Here is a 12,311-nt window from a genome sequence, read left to right as displayed (position 1 = left end):
TCACAGCGAGGCAGCGGGACTGGCCTTACTCGGCGCCTAAGGGAGGGGGTCAGGGATAAGGCCGGAGGCTAACGCCTTGTAGGTTCTACCCCCCAGAGGTGGCTACTGATTTCAGCGGCATATGGGCACCTCCGTGCTCCTGGAAGACAGAGCCTGTGAACCTGGGTTCCGGGAGGTGGGTATGGGGGCAGGGGCAGGAGGTCCCCAGCACTTTACCCCAGGGCTCCAACCTGGGCACAGGGAGCAAAGAATAAAGTAGAACGGATCACAGGCAGTGCAGCACTCCCAGATGGGTACGCCCCCTACGAAATGGGCAGCAGGGTGAGGGGCCAGGAGAACCTCCCAAAACAGAAGACCATCTCTAAAGAAACACTTTCCTGTGACCTCCCATTCTAAACACAGGTTTTAAAATATTCACATGACCAGTGCACACTCAATCAGGACCGGCAGCAGAGACATGCGCTGGGGCCTCAACTCCCATGTGAAGCACCCCCCCCACACACACAGGAGCTCCCCACCCCAGGTGCCACTCCAGTGAGCCCCCTGGTTCCCCACGCCGCTTCCCCATAGGGCATCGGGAGCAGAGGTGAGCACCTAGGAGCCACTCCTGCCATGAAACCCTGGGGGCTTCTCAGCTGAGGGGTCATCGCCTCTGCGATCAAGGCCGACTTCTAAAAGCAAAAAGGTGCGGCTGGAGTTGGCGGCTGGCTAGCGGAAAACACCATTTCCAGAATATTTTTACTCCATTAGAGCACGGGAGGTGGGAGAGAGAAAGGACTCCGAGGACCCGCAGATCTAGGGCCTGGAGGCATTTTCGGGCCGCTGGTAGACTGCGCCCCCTCTGCACCCCCACTTTAATCCCGGGGTCTCCGGGAAGGTCACGCATAGGATTGATGCCGCGCGCGAAAGTGCCTCCCCACGCTCCCTCCCGAGCCCCCATGTGCGAGTTGGCCAGAGGGGGGCCGAGGGCGCCTCAAAGTTTCCCGGAGCGCCCCCAGGACGAAGGTTAGCAAGGAGCAAAGTTCCCTGGTGGCAGTAGCCGGAGACATGGCAGGGGAAGAAAAGCTCGCAGTCAGCATTTCCTCCGATGGCTCACCAAGGGAGGAAAAAAAACAGAAACGAGAGGAAGAAAAAAACCTCCCGCCCCACCTTCCCTGTTGCAGCACCACCTCGTGCTCGCTCCGGGGGCCGGGGAGGGGGCCTTCGGGGTGCCGGAGTCGGGCCCCCGGGGGGCCGGGCGCCGGGCGGCCGCGCACTTACCTCGGTCAGTGCCCCGGGCGCGGCGCGCTCCGCGTCCTCCGAGCTCCGGGCGGCCGTTCCTGGCCCCGGCAGCCGCCGCGCTGGCTGCATCGCCGCCGCCGCCTCAGGGCAGCCCCCGGGGGCGCTCCATGCCAAGGGGCGCGTCAGTGTGGGGCGCCGATCTCCCCGGTTCAGCCACGGGTCGGGGGCGCGCGCCTGGACGGCGCCCCCGGCCGCGGGGCGCTCGCTCTGGCCGGCGCGGCTGGCGTCCGTCCCTCCGTCCGGCTGGGAGCGCGGCCGGCCCACCCCCTCCCCCGCCGGCTGTTATCTGATCCCGGGCAGGGCCGGGCGCGCTCGCCTCTACGCCCCGGCGCCCCGCGCCTCCCCGCCCGCTCCGGCCGCGCCAGCCCCTCGCCCCCGGCTACCGTTCCCAGGGAGGCGATGGCAGCGGCAAGGCCCGGGGAAGGCGGGGAGAGCGGAATGGAGGGCGAGGAGGCGGCGGGAGGCAGAAGCTCGGCGCGCACCCAGCTCCGCGCCCCGCTGCCACCAGAACCGGGCTCGGCAACTCCTCTAACTCTCCGCCGAGAGCACGCCCGCCCCGCGCCGCGCCGCCGCTGCCCCCGCCCACCCGGGCCCTAGCCTGGCCCAGAGCGCCCCCAGCCCCGGGCCGCCCCCCACACACACACACCGCCAGCCACTTGCGCAATGGGGCGCGCGCGCGCACACACAGACACACACACATACAGAGGCATGTCCTCCAGGGACACGCGCACACACAGGTGCATGGCCAGCGCACAGACAGGCAAGGGAATCTTGCACACACGCGTCCACACAGCCTGGTACACAGCTCAGGTGCCAGCATACAAGCATGCAAAATGCATGTCCTGACATGCATGATGGTTCCAAGTGCACAGGTGCATACACACTCACACGTGTGCATGCGGGGGGGGGGGGGGTATCTGCACGTGTGCATATGTGCACACAGATCCTAGCTTGTACATCATTCCCATGGAATCCTTTCTTTTTGCACACCAGGCATACACTCTATGCACACTCATATACATACATCATTTCCCCCTCTTTAATAGCATCTCTCTCCTCCCCATCTTGTGCTCTGTTTGGCTTCTCCCATCTCCTTCTTTCTCCTCCGTGCTCCTCCCCCCTACTCTCTCTCTCTCTCTCTCTCTCTCTCTCTGTCTCTCTCTGCTGACTTGACCCCCATGTGACCCTCTTCTCTTGCCACCCCAGCAAGGCTCAGGCTCTCTTCCCAGCCTGTCCCCACTCGCCCTACCCTCCCAGCCTCCTGGGGCCTATTGTCTGGGCCTCAGATCTCTCAGCCTCCCGCCGGGCCCAGGCCTTTCATCCTGGCAGACAGACCTGCCCGACTGGGCCTTGGCCCAGGAAGACCCCATTTTATCACCAGTCTGACCCCTTGTTCAGCCTTGGGGCCACAGAATTGGGCCAAGGAGGCAGGTCTGTGCCCGGAGCACAAGCCTCAAAGGGCTTCCTGGCCCCCTTGGCTTCCAGCTTCCCCTTTAATGTGAAATATAATTATGTGTCTGCACAGCAGGGAGACTGGCTGCAGGATTCTAACCAAGGAGGATGGCTCTCTGGCCACCGCCCAGATTGCTGGCGGCTGAGACAGAGCGGTCTGCAGGCCCCACCAGCCCCAGGCTCCCAGCCCCAGGCTCCAGGCCGCTGGCAGCTGGTAGGTACCACCTGGCCCAACCCACCCAGAGAACTCAGAGACCGACCTCAGGCTGTCCAGGGTTTGGATTCCGCCAACTCTATTGACCAGCTGTGGAGACAAGTCATTTCATCTCTCCGTGCCTCACTATCCCTGTCATCAAGTGGGGAGAGTAGCCATTCCTGCCTCATGGAGCCGCAGTGAGGATTAAATGCGTGTAAAATATACCTCAACAGCTGATACGGCTCCTGGCTGGGTGAAACAGCTGACACTGAGTGAGCACTCAAGACGTGTGAGGCTCTGTGCTAAAGACCTGGCTGGAATTATTTTGCTGTCACTGCAACAGGGTAAATACACTCACTGGCCCTATTTTACAAGCAAAGGAGTCGAGGCACAGGGAGGCCCATTGTCTGTCACAAGGCCGTTGAAGGTAGCACCAGGACTCAGGGCCCGATCTGTCCCCAGAACAAGAGCCCCTGCCCCCTTGCCTTGACAGCTGCTAAGGGCTGCAGTGGAGAGAAGGGCCACCCCAAGAGAGTCCAGCCCCATGCCCCACTCTGCCCCTAACTGGTACACCGTGTCCTGGTTTTCTCCTCCTCCTCCTCGGAGACCAGCCTCCCAGAGGACCAAAAGCTCTCAGGAAACTTTTCCTCCTTCTCCCTCCAAGCGACCCAGGAGGGAATTGATTCAGCTCCCCACCGTCCCCCACCCAGTTTCCCGGAAGACAGAGAGGCCACAGTCCCGCCCCAGGAGGAACCGGCCCCAAGGCACTCCTCCCAGGCTCCGCCGCGGGTCCCCAGAGGACCCCGGATGCCCCTCAGCTGGGAGATAGTTCCATCCAAAGGTCATAGCTGGGGAATGGACAGGAACACCTTGGGGCACCTCTGTGCCTAGGACTCTGACAGTTCCTGGGACAAGGGTAACTCCCAAGGTATCTGCAACCCTAGAATGTTCCCTACACAGAGTGCCCACCTAGATCCTCACCAAGCCAGGTCTTATCCCTGGGCCCCAGGCCTCCCCCAGAGCCATTATCAGACCCATTTCCCAGAGACAGCAGGTGTCTTTTGCCCCAGGACTTCCGGCAAGGCAAAGAATATCCAGCAAAGGTGAAAGCCCGACTCCCCAGGCCACTGCTTTTAGGCTCCCCTATCCCACCCCCCTACCTGCTGGAGTGGAATTCAGTCCTTAATCATATCCTAGAAGCGGCTGTTAGCACCCTGACACCCAGGCATTTGCTGGGCAATTTGGGGCACCAGCCTCCCTTTGGTGAACACAACCATGTTCCAGATGCAGGGACCAAGGCACAGAGGGACAGGGACATGTGGGGGTCTTGCTCTGACCAGCTCACATACCTGGCTCCAAGGCTTCCTGGTCTGTAGGCAGAGCGTCCCATGGTCCTACAAGGGCACTGCCCGTAGGGGGTGGGGATCATGCCTCCCTCTAGGGTTGAAGGGGGCCAAGCAGGGCTGCATAGAGATGTGGACACTGCCCTTGCTGAGGTCTCTGTAAAATAAGCCCCTGTCACACGGCCGTGAGAGAAGCCAACGAGACGAACGGGAGTTCAGTGCCCTGCACACAGTAGGAGTTTTAGCAACATAGGTAACACGCTTTGAGTGTTCCCAGCTTTCCCTCAATCTGAAGTGCTTTCTTTCTAAGGAGTGGGGCAGTCCCTCCCCACCTGGGGCGTGGCACGTAATAGCTGTTCAACTAATATTTGCTCATCTCAGCATCCTCAGAGCCACAGCCAGGAGGCCAAAGAGCCCCCGGCCCATCTGGAATCACTCCTTCATTTAAGGAAAGTGAGACCCAGAGAGGTGAGGTCGATTCCAAGGCCACAAAGCCATGGAAGGGGGTGACGAGAGCGGGAGGCACCCCCCCAGGCTGGGGTTTGCTGGTCGGGGTGGGCAGCAGGCAGAACTGCCATTTCTTTTAATATTCACATCTTCATATACCAACGCCGATGCATTTGCGTCAGGCATAAATTGATCATTGGTTGAGATGTGAAAAACAGACTGTCCCTCACCAGTACAGCTGCACCAGGGCTCCCCAGAATCCTCCTGGGGGCTGCCTCCTCCCAGGAGCCTGCCCAGCTTTCTCCTGCCACACCTAGACCTCGGCCCAGCCCCAAGCCCCACGTCAGGAGACCCTTGAAACATAAAATGGGCTCACGGCCTGCCTCGTTTAACCCTGCCCAGGGCAGGTGTGAGAACCAAAGCCCCAGAGGCCCACGACCTGCCACCCGCACCTCACCTACGCTCCACGGCTTCCCGGTTCCAGACACACCAGCCAGCCAGCCGGGCTCTTGGATGCCACCCACCAGCTTGATTCTGTCCCTAGGCTCCCTTCCCCAAGCCGCTCTTCCTTCAGAGGCAGCTCGGGGGAGGCCCACCAGAGTCTCCCATCTCCTGTTTACCACCATCCCCCGTTTCACCTTCCTCGTGTCTGGCCACTCTCTGAGACTTCTTGTTTACTACTGGTCTCCTCCGAGGCTTGTCAGTTCACGAGGGCAGGGACTATGTCTGCCCGGAGCGTTCACGGCCCAGGGCCTGGCACACGGTGGGTGTGTAGTAAGTGCCTGCAAAATGAGAATGAATGGACACAGGATGGAAAGACCCAGACAATCACAGGTTGGCTCTCAGCAGAAGCCTTGCCTCCTCCTCCAGGCAGGTGGCCAGGGTCCAGGGCTCACCCTGCCTCTCACCACAACCCCTGAGAAGGGAGAGAGACCTGTGCCCAGCTGATCCAGGATATGCATTTCTTGTGAGATACATAAAGCCCTTCGCTGGAAGTCAAGAGGCACAGGATTGCATTCTGCTGGGGCCAAGGGACGAGAGAGCCCCGACCACCTGGGCAGTGAGCAGCAGAGCAGAGCCTGGACCTGGGAGTCCTACCTTCAGCTCAGTCTCCTCCCTCAGTGCCTTTAGTCCCCAAGACAAAATGATAATAACAATGATGGTAACAATGGCTGCCACTGACTATGCCTGTGCTATGCTTTGGGTTAAATGCCCACCTGCGTGAACTTATTATGAAGCACCATGATGTTATTACTCCAGTTTCTAAGCAGATAGATGCCACTCCAGTTGGCAGAGGAAGACATGATGCCCAGACAGGTCAAAGGAAGGGATCGCCTGGGGTGGTTGTGAGCTGCTCGTGTGCAGAGGTGTGCAAGCCAAGACAGGTGGCCCTTCCTCTGGGGCGCGAGGGAGGGGTGGTGACGCCTGCCAGGGAGGTCAAGGAAGTGACTACCCTGCGCCCTCGCAGCCACACGCCGGTCGGGCCCCGGGCTGACCCTGCAGCATTGATTTGAGGAAAGCAGAACTTCAGCAACGGGTGACGGCCCTGCAAACAGGACACTGAGTCCCTCCCACCCGTCAGGAAGCAGGCATTGATCCGCTCAGCCTGGCTGACTTATTCCCCTCTTGCACAGGCTCTGACACTCGCCCTGGTCACCCCGGCCCCTCCTCTCTGCCTTCCATGGAGCTGCAGCCGGCAGGAGAACGCGCTAATGGAGGCCAGGGAGGTAGAGCCCGTGACTCTGGGCCACGCTCATCCGGCGTCTTCTGGGCATCGGGCCCTTTCTGTCCCGGCTACCAGACTTTAGAGGCATCGGTGGTCCACGTCCTCCCGTGGCTGGGGCCCCTCTTCTGGGAACCTTTCTCTTGGGGGACCCGCCCACCCAAACCCCCACCTCTCTGCCACGTGCTTCTTCTCGGAGGCTGGGACCATCCCCAGGGCCCGAGGTGAGCAAGCCACCCAGGCCTGGCTGTGAGCTTTACTGTGATTGGTTGAGGAGCGACATGTGATTGAAGTCAGCCAATGAGAACTGACCCTAGGACTTTGGCTGGATAAGCTGGAAAAGGAGCTCTAGCTCCCTGGGGGCCCTGGGGACCCCTTTGCCCCTATGTGGCTGAGCCACCTGAGAGGGGACCCACCCGGAGGAAACCAGAGCTGATGTATTGAGCGAAAAAAGATTCCAGACAGGCTTCTTTGAAGCTCTTAGATCCACCCCTGGATTTTTGAGTTCTGAATAATCCCTCTTCTGATTTAAGAGATTTTTGAGATGGAGCCTAATACTCCTCTCCTTGCCCTGGAGGGGCTGCCTGTGGACATGGTGGGTGAAAGACCAGCAAGGCCTCCAAAATGTCCCTCAAACTTTCTGAAGCTCTTTCCTCCTCTCTAACATGGGGTCCTTCAGAGCCACAGCTCTGCCACATGGGGCATAAACCCTGAGGTGCAGGCCAGGGTGTTTTCTCTCTCCCCTAAAGGGACAGAAGGCGGACAAGGCCTGCAGGCCCCAGTATGACAAGAATAAAGGGCAATAAAGGGAGGGAGGGAAGTCGCTTCAGCCTCTCAGAGTTAAAAATAGCTTCCCCCAAGGAGGCCTCCCTGCTGGGATAATCCGGCCAATTACCCAGGCCCCCTCCACCCTGGTGGGCACTGCCAGCCTCCTCTCTGTGCACCACCCCCCATTGCGGTCACCAAGTGGGGCCATCTCTCCCTGCCCCCATGACCAGCCCCCCTTGCCCTCAGCAAGGGAGCCCGGCTTGAGGCCTCCGACTCAGTTTCCTCTTCTCTGAATTGGGCCTGACTCTGAAACAGAAAGAGATCTGTAAGGCCTGACAATGGAGAGTTTATTGGCCAAGTGTCCCCTCCCACCCTGCCACAAAAAGAACCAAGAGGCAGAATAGGGTCTATTACATGATCCTATTTATGTTAAGAAAAACTACAGATATTTTTGCATCTGCAAAGCAAAAAAAAAAAAAAAAAAATCTGAAACCTTGGAAATGAAACTGCTGCTGGTGTGTCCTAGGAGGGGGGCCTTTTTCCGCATTCACTTTTGTGGGGAGGCAAATGTCTACACCGACTTCCTGAGTGCTCTGGACTCAGACCCACCTGGGTCTGGTGGGGGGGGGGGGGGTCCCTCCCCACAGCAGGAGCTCAGCCTCTGTTCTGAGGAAAGACAGTAGTTTACAAGTGTGGGACACAAGGGCTCATGGTACCTCGTCAGGGCTGTTTTGTTGGAATTTTGTATAGAAAGCATTTATTGCTTCAACAATTTTTTTTTAAGTTAAATTATCTTGTCAGTGTAATAAAGCCTGACAACCCAGCAACAGGATGGACAAGGCTTCCCGGGATCCTGAGGTCCAGTCCCAGGAGTCAACCGGGGCCAGAAGTTCCTATTTAAAGAGCACCCACATCCTGGGCCGTTCTCAGGGATGGGGGGAGTGGTGGGGAGACTGGATTCCTGGAGCCTCAGCTCTTGGCTTCTCCCTCCAAGCCTTGGTGTCCTCAGCTGCACAATGGGCATGACACTCGCCTAGTAATGTGCCCAGCGCCTAGGAGGCCCCCAGTTATTCATTGGATAAGTGATGGACGATGCAGATCTCCAGGGGGACAGCTCCCCAAAAGCATCCAACACAGCAACAGACACACAGCAGATGCTCATGAAGAGACCTGCTCCCTGGATGCCCCACCCTCTTAAACCAGGTCCCACACCTCCTCCAGGCATCCACAGCCTCCTGGGCTCCCCCCCCACACACCTCTCCTGAGCCATTGTGCCTCTCCAATCCTGCCTCTCCCTCAGATCGGGGGCTCCTCGGGGGCAGAAGAGGCTTCTCTCCTCTCTCTCCCCAGGCGAGTCCCACTTCTGACCCCCGAGTCTCCCTCTCGATCCACATCAGCGCCACTTCCCTGGCTGCAACCTAAACCCTGACATTTCAACCACATTCTGGTGACAGCTGGCCAAGTTCAGCGGATACACCGCTTTATCCCAGGAATTCCACATCTTGGAATTTATCCCACTGATATGCTTGCACGCAGGTGCCCAAATGTACTTCCAAAGTTACTCACCTTGCGATAGCAACAGGCTGCACGGTATCCCCAGGGAAGGAAAACACAAGGTAGCACATCAGTGGCGGGGGGTTGGGGGGGCAGTGCACAGCTATGGGAGAGCAAGGACCCAGACTCCATGAGGACAGAGGTCTGAAAGCACTTAGAAGACGCTCAAGAAATATTTGTCGAATGAATCTAACGGGGAAAGTTCTTTCAGACAGAGTGGAAAAGCATGAGGCAGAAGAGAGGGGATGGATGCCATCACTGGAATTTTTGTTTTTAAGCAGGAGACACATACGTGCACACACGTACACACACACACACACACACACACACACACACAGGTGTTTCGTAGAATGTTCTGGAAAGAGACCTCAGGAAGGAGGTGAACTGCTCTCCGTAAGTCTGTTGTATCTTTCTTTATACCTTGCTCAAAGAGTCCATGTGGCTCCCCAGATTAATCAATTTTTAAAATAGCCCAAAGCTGAGGGAGAAGGGAGGCTTCCCCCTTCTGGGGCTCCCCGTTGCCCTGCGAGACTGGTCCAGAAAGCTGTCCTGAACAACTCCCTTCAATTTTTCCATGCTGACGAGCTTCTTCTTGCTCCGGACTCCCCGTGGAGCTGCCCGACCCCATCCTGTCTGTGGTGATTAATAAACACTCTGTGATGACCTGAATCTCACAGAAGCTCCTCGGGGACAGCCTTGCCCGGTGCTCATGGACCAGGAGGACTTTTGCTGGGATGGGAGGCACGCCTGGTTCCCCTGGCATGCATGTGTAGGGTCCCACTGCCACGCCTTCGCCCACACTGTCGCCTTGGCCCTGAGCACTCCTTGCTTCCGTTTCGGCCTATTTAAACCCTCATCCTAGGTTTGCTGATGTTCTATGTGAAGGAATCTGGTCCTAGAGCTGTGGAGGAACCTCTCCCCCCAGGCCGGCCCATCCACAGCACGGGGGCAATTAGTATCGACTCCATTTAAAATCCATTAACCTGCTTAGGGACGGGGATGATAAATATAGAACCAATTGTAAATCCAGGGAGCCCAGCCCAGCCCCAGGGAATCCTCCTGATCACAGAGGGTTCAACAACAGCCCCTTCAACGAGCCAAACATCTGTTAGACCCCAGGTGTACCCCAGGCATTCTACTGGGTAGGGGGTGAACGGCACAAGCTCTGGGGTCAGAAAGACTTAGGTTCAAGTCCCGACACCAACACTCACGAGCTGTGTGACTTTGCGCAAACGACTTGACTTCTCTGTGCCTCAGTTTACTCCTCCACACGATGGGGATTTGACAAGGGTCAGACGTGGGGAAAGTTCTCAGCCCGTGTCCCACACAATGCAAGGCCTCCATAAAGAGCAGCGGCCATCATTTGTCACCGTTGCTCACTGAATGTGGCATCATTGGCGCTTCTGCTCCTCTTCCTGGCAGGGAACACAGGAGCAGAAGACATGAGGTTGCAACTCTAAGTCCATGTATTCGAATGGGAAAGGATCACTATTTTTATCAGCCTCCAGCTGAAATTTAGTGTTTCCTTCAACTTTGCATTGAGACAGCAAACCCTGGTATCATCAGCAGTGCCTAAGACTTTGTCACCAAGGCAAGTCGCAGATGTGTTCAAATCCCTTTCCTGGGGCTGCAGAGCTTTCTAAATATCATTGACGCTCACCTCTGGCCTAATATTGTGGTTGGGATGAAACCAGCCATTCAACTTCATCATCGATGCGTTCACAAAGAAGCACGTCCTTAACCATCACAAAAGCGCTTTTTAACTATCGTGATAACTGGCTCCTTAGGAATTCTGGGTGTTATTTGATACATGTGAGACCAGAATTCTAAGGAAGGGTCCAAGGCACAGAAACGGGTCAGAGGCCCCCAAGCGGACGACATCACGGCGGTGCTAGACCCACTGACCTGCGACCCCATCTTGACCTATGACCCCATGACCCCAGGCCTGGACCTAGCACCTGCTGGGGTCCCACACCAGCTCCTCCTCGCTCTGGGTCCCGCACCTCCGTTTGCACGAGCCCCAGGGTCTCACAGCGCTTCAGGTGGATCAGACCAAGAAGGGGATGTCTGAGCCCTGGGCCAGGGGTCTGAGAGAGGGTGCTGATGGTGTATTTGGGCCTTCCCACACCCACCTTGGGCTCTGAGAGGCCTCCTGCATTCACCCCCAGAGCCTTGACTTCCAAATCTGCCCGAGGGCCCCGTCACTGCCACCTGCAGGTTTCCATCCCTCCCCAGAAACCCCCTGTCTACGTCTTCCAATGCCTCTGGCCGCCTCCAGAAGTCCCTGGAAACCCACAGTTTCCGGCCTCTGAAACTGGCACTTAGAAGACAGGGGAAAGTGACAAGAAGAGCTGGCAGGGGTAAGCCCCCTCCCAAAGGGAGGCTGGAAGGCAGGGCGGGGGCGGCGGGAGGGCCGAGGAGCTGTGTCCACAACAGGGGGCTCTCATACGGGGGAGGGAGGGAGGCCTGATGGAGAAAGCAGCCATTCCTCACATCCCGGAAGCTGGCAGCCGGCTGACCTGGTGGCGCAGAACCCCCAGCCTCTTGGGCGGGAGACCTCAGGGTGTTTCAGCTCGTGCCCGGCATCAGCGCAGTGCCGTCTCCAGGCATCCTCTCTCTACCCACGTCTCCATATCCATTAGAGCATTTTTCCCATTTTACAGATGAAGGAAACCGAGTCACAGAACTGTTTAGCCCAAGGTCGCATAGCCGTGAAGCGGCTGACTCCAGAGCGGATGCTCGTACCGGCTGCCCTGTGTCCCTTTGCTGGGGGCGAGTAGCTTCTGGGCTCAAGTTCCTCCTGTAGTTCTCTGGCGTCTACAGGCCCAGGATTGTAGGAACAATGGGAGCAGGAAGGGCATCCAGGCCAGGGGGAACAGTAAGAGCGAAGGGCTGGCGGTAGGAACCGGGTGTGGCCAGTGGAACCGAGGTCCCTTGGAGGCCAAACCTCGGCCTCTTTCTGCACTGATGCAGAAGAAAAAAATAACTTTTCCTACCATTCCAGCAGCTCAAAGGCAAACACAGCTGCCCTGGGACGTAGTGAGCACCATGTCACAAGAGGTGTCCGAGGACCAGAACACTTCTGTCCCTGGGTAGCGGGCCTGGGGTGTCTGGGCAGGGGCGCCGGTCAGCTCGTCCTGTGTGTGTGAGGTTGGTTTGGGGGGGGGGGGGGGGCGGTGCCAGAGATCAGACCCATCCAGGCATGGCCCCGAGGTCAGTGCCCGGAGCTGGGGCACCATTGTCCCGGGATCCCTCCTGGGCCTTCGGCCTAGCCAGGGCTTAGGCACAAAATGGGTGCAGTGAGGGAAGCAAGATGGGGAATTCGGGGCTTTGTGTCAGCACATAGCTCCCGCTGGGTGAGGCGGGCACTGCCCCTCCCACCCAGGCCCCCCATCCCAGGACGGGGCCCCTTTCAGCCTCTCCAGTCTCAGGGGCTCTGAAGGTTAGACACACTGCTCCCCCAGCATTATTTGAGGAGCACAGTGGGAGGCTGAGAAAGGATTCTTATCATCCTGCTTTCTAAACAATTTCGGTTTATGCCAAGCCA

At 58.1% G+C, this 12,311-nt stretch overlaps 1 protein-coding gene across 1 annotated transcript in view; it reads right to left on the bottom strand.

Annotated features, from left to right (window-relative positions):
• The window catches only part of KCNJ12 (potassium inwardly rectifying channel subfamily J member 12), a 42,493-nt gene extending 40,927 nt beyond the window's left edge, over positions 1-1,566 (bottom strand). Inside the window, exon 1 of the mRNA XM_047833856.1 lies at positions 1,261-1,566. The gene's annotated coding sequence lies outside the window, so the exon portion shown is untranslated. The remainder of the gene's footprint in view (positions 1-1,260) is intronic.
• Positions 1,567-12,311: the final 10,745 nt, after the last annotated feature.

This window comes from Prionailurus viverrinus, chromosome E1, assembly GCF_022837055.1.
Source record: "Prionailurus viverrinus isolate Anna chromosome E1, UM_Priviv_1.0, whole genome shotgun sequence".
NCBI classification, from domain to species: Eukaryota; Metazoa; Chordata; class Mammalia; order Carnivora; family Felidae; genus Prionailurus; species Prionailurus viverrinus.
The sequence above is the reverse complement of the archived record's forward strand: the minus strand, read 5'-3'. Positions and strand labels throughout refer to the sequence as shown.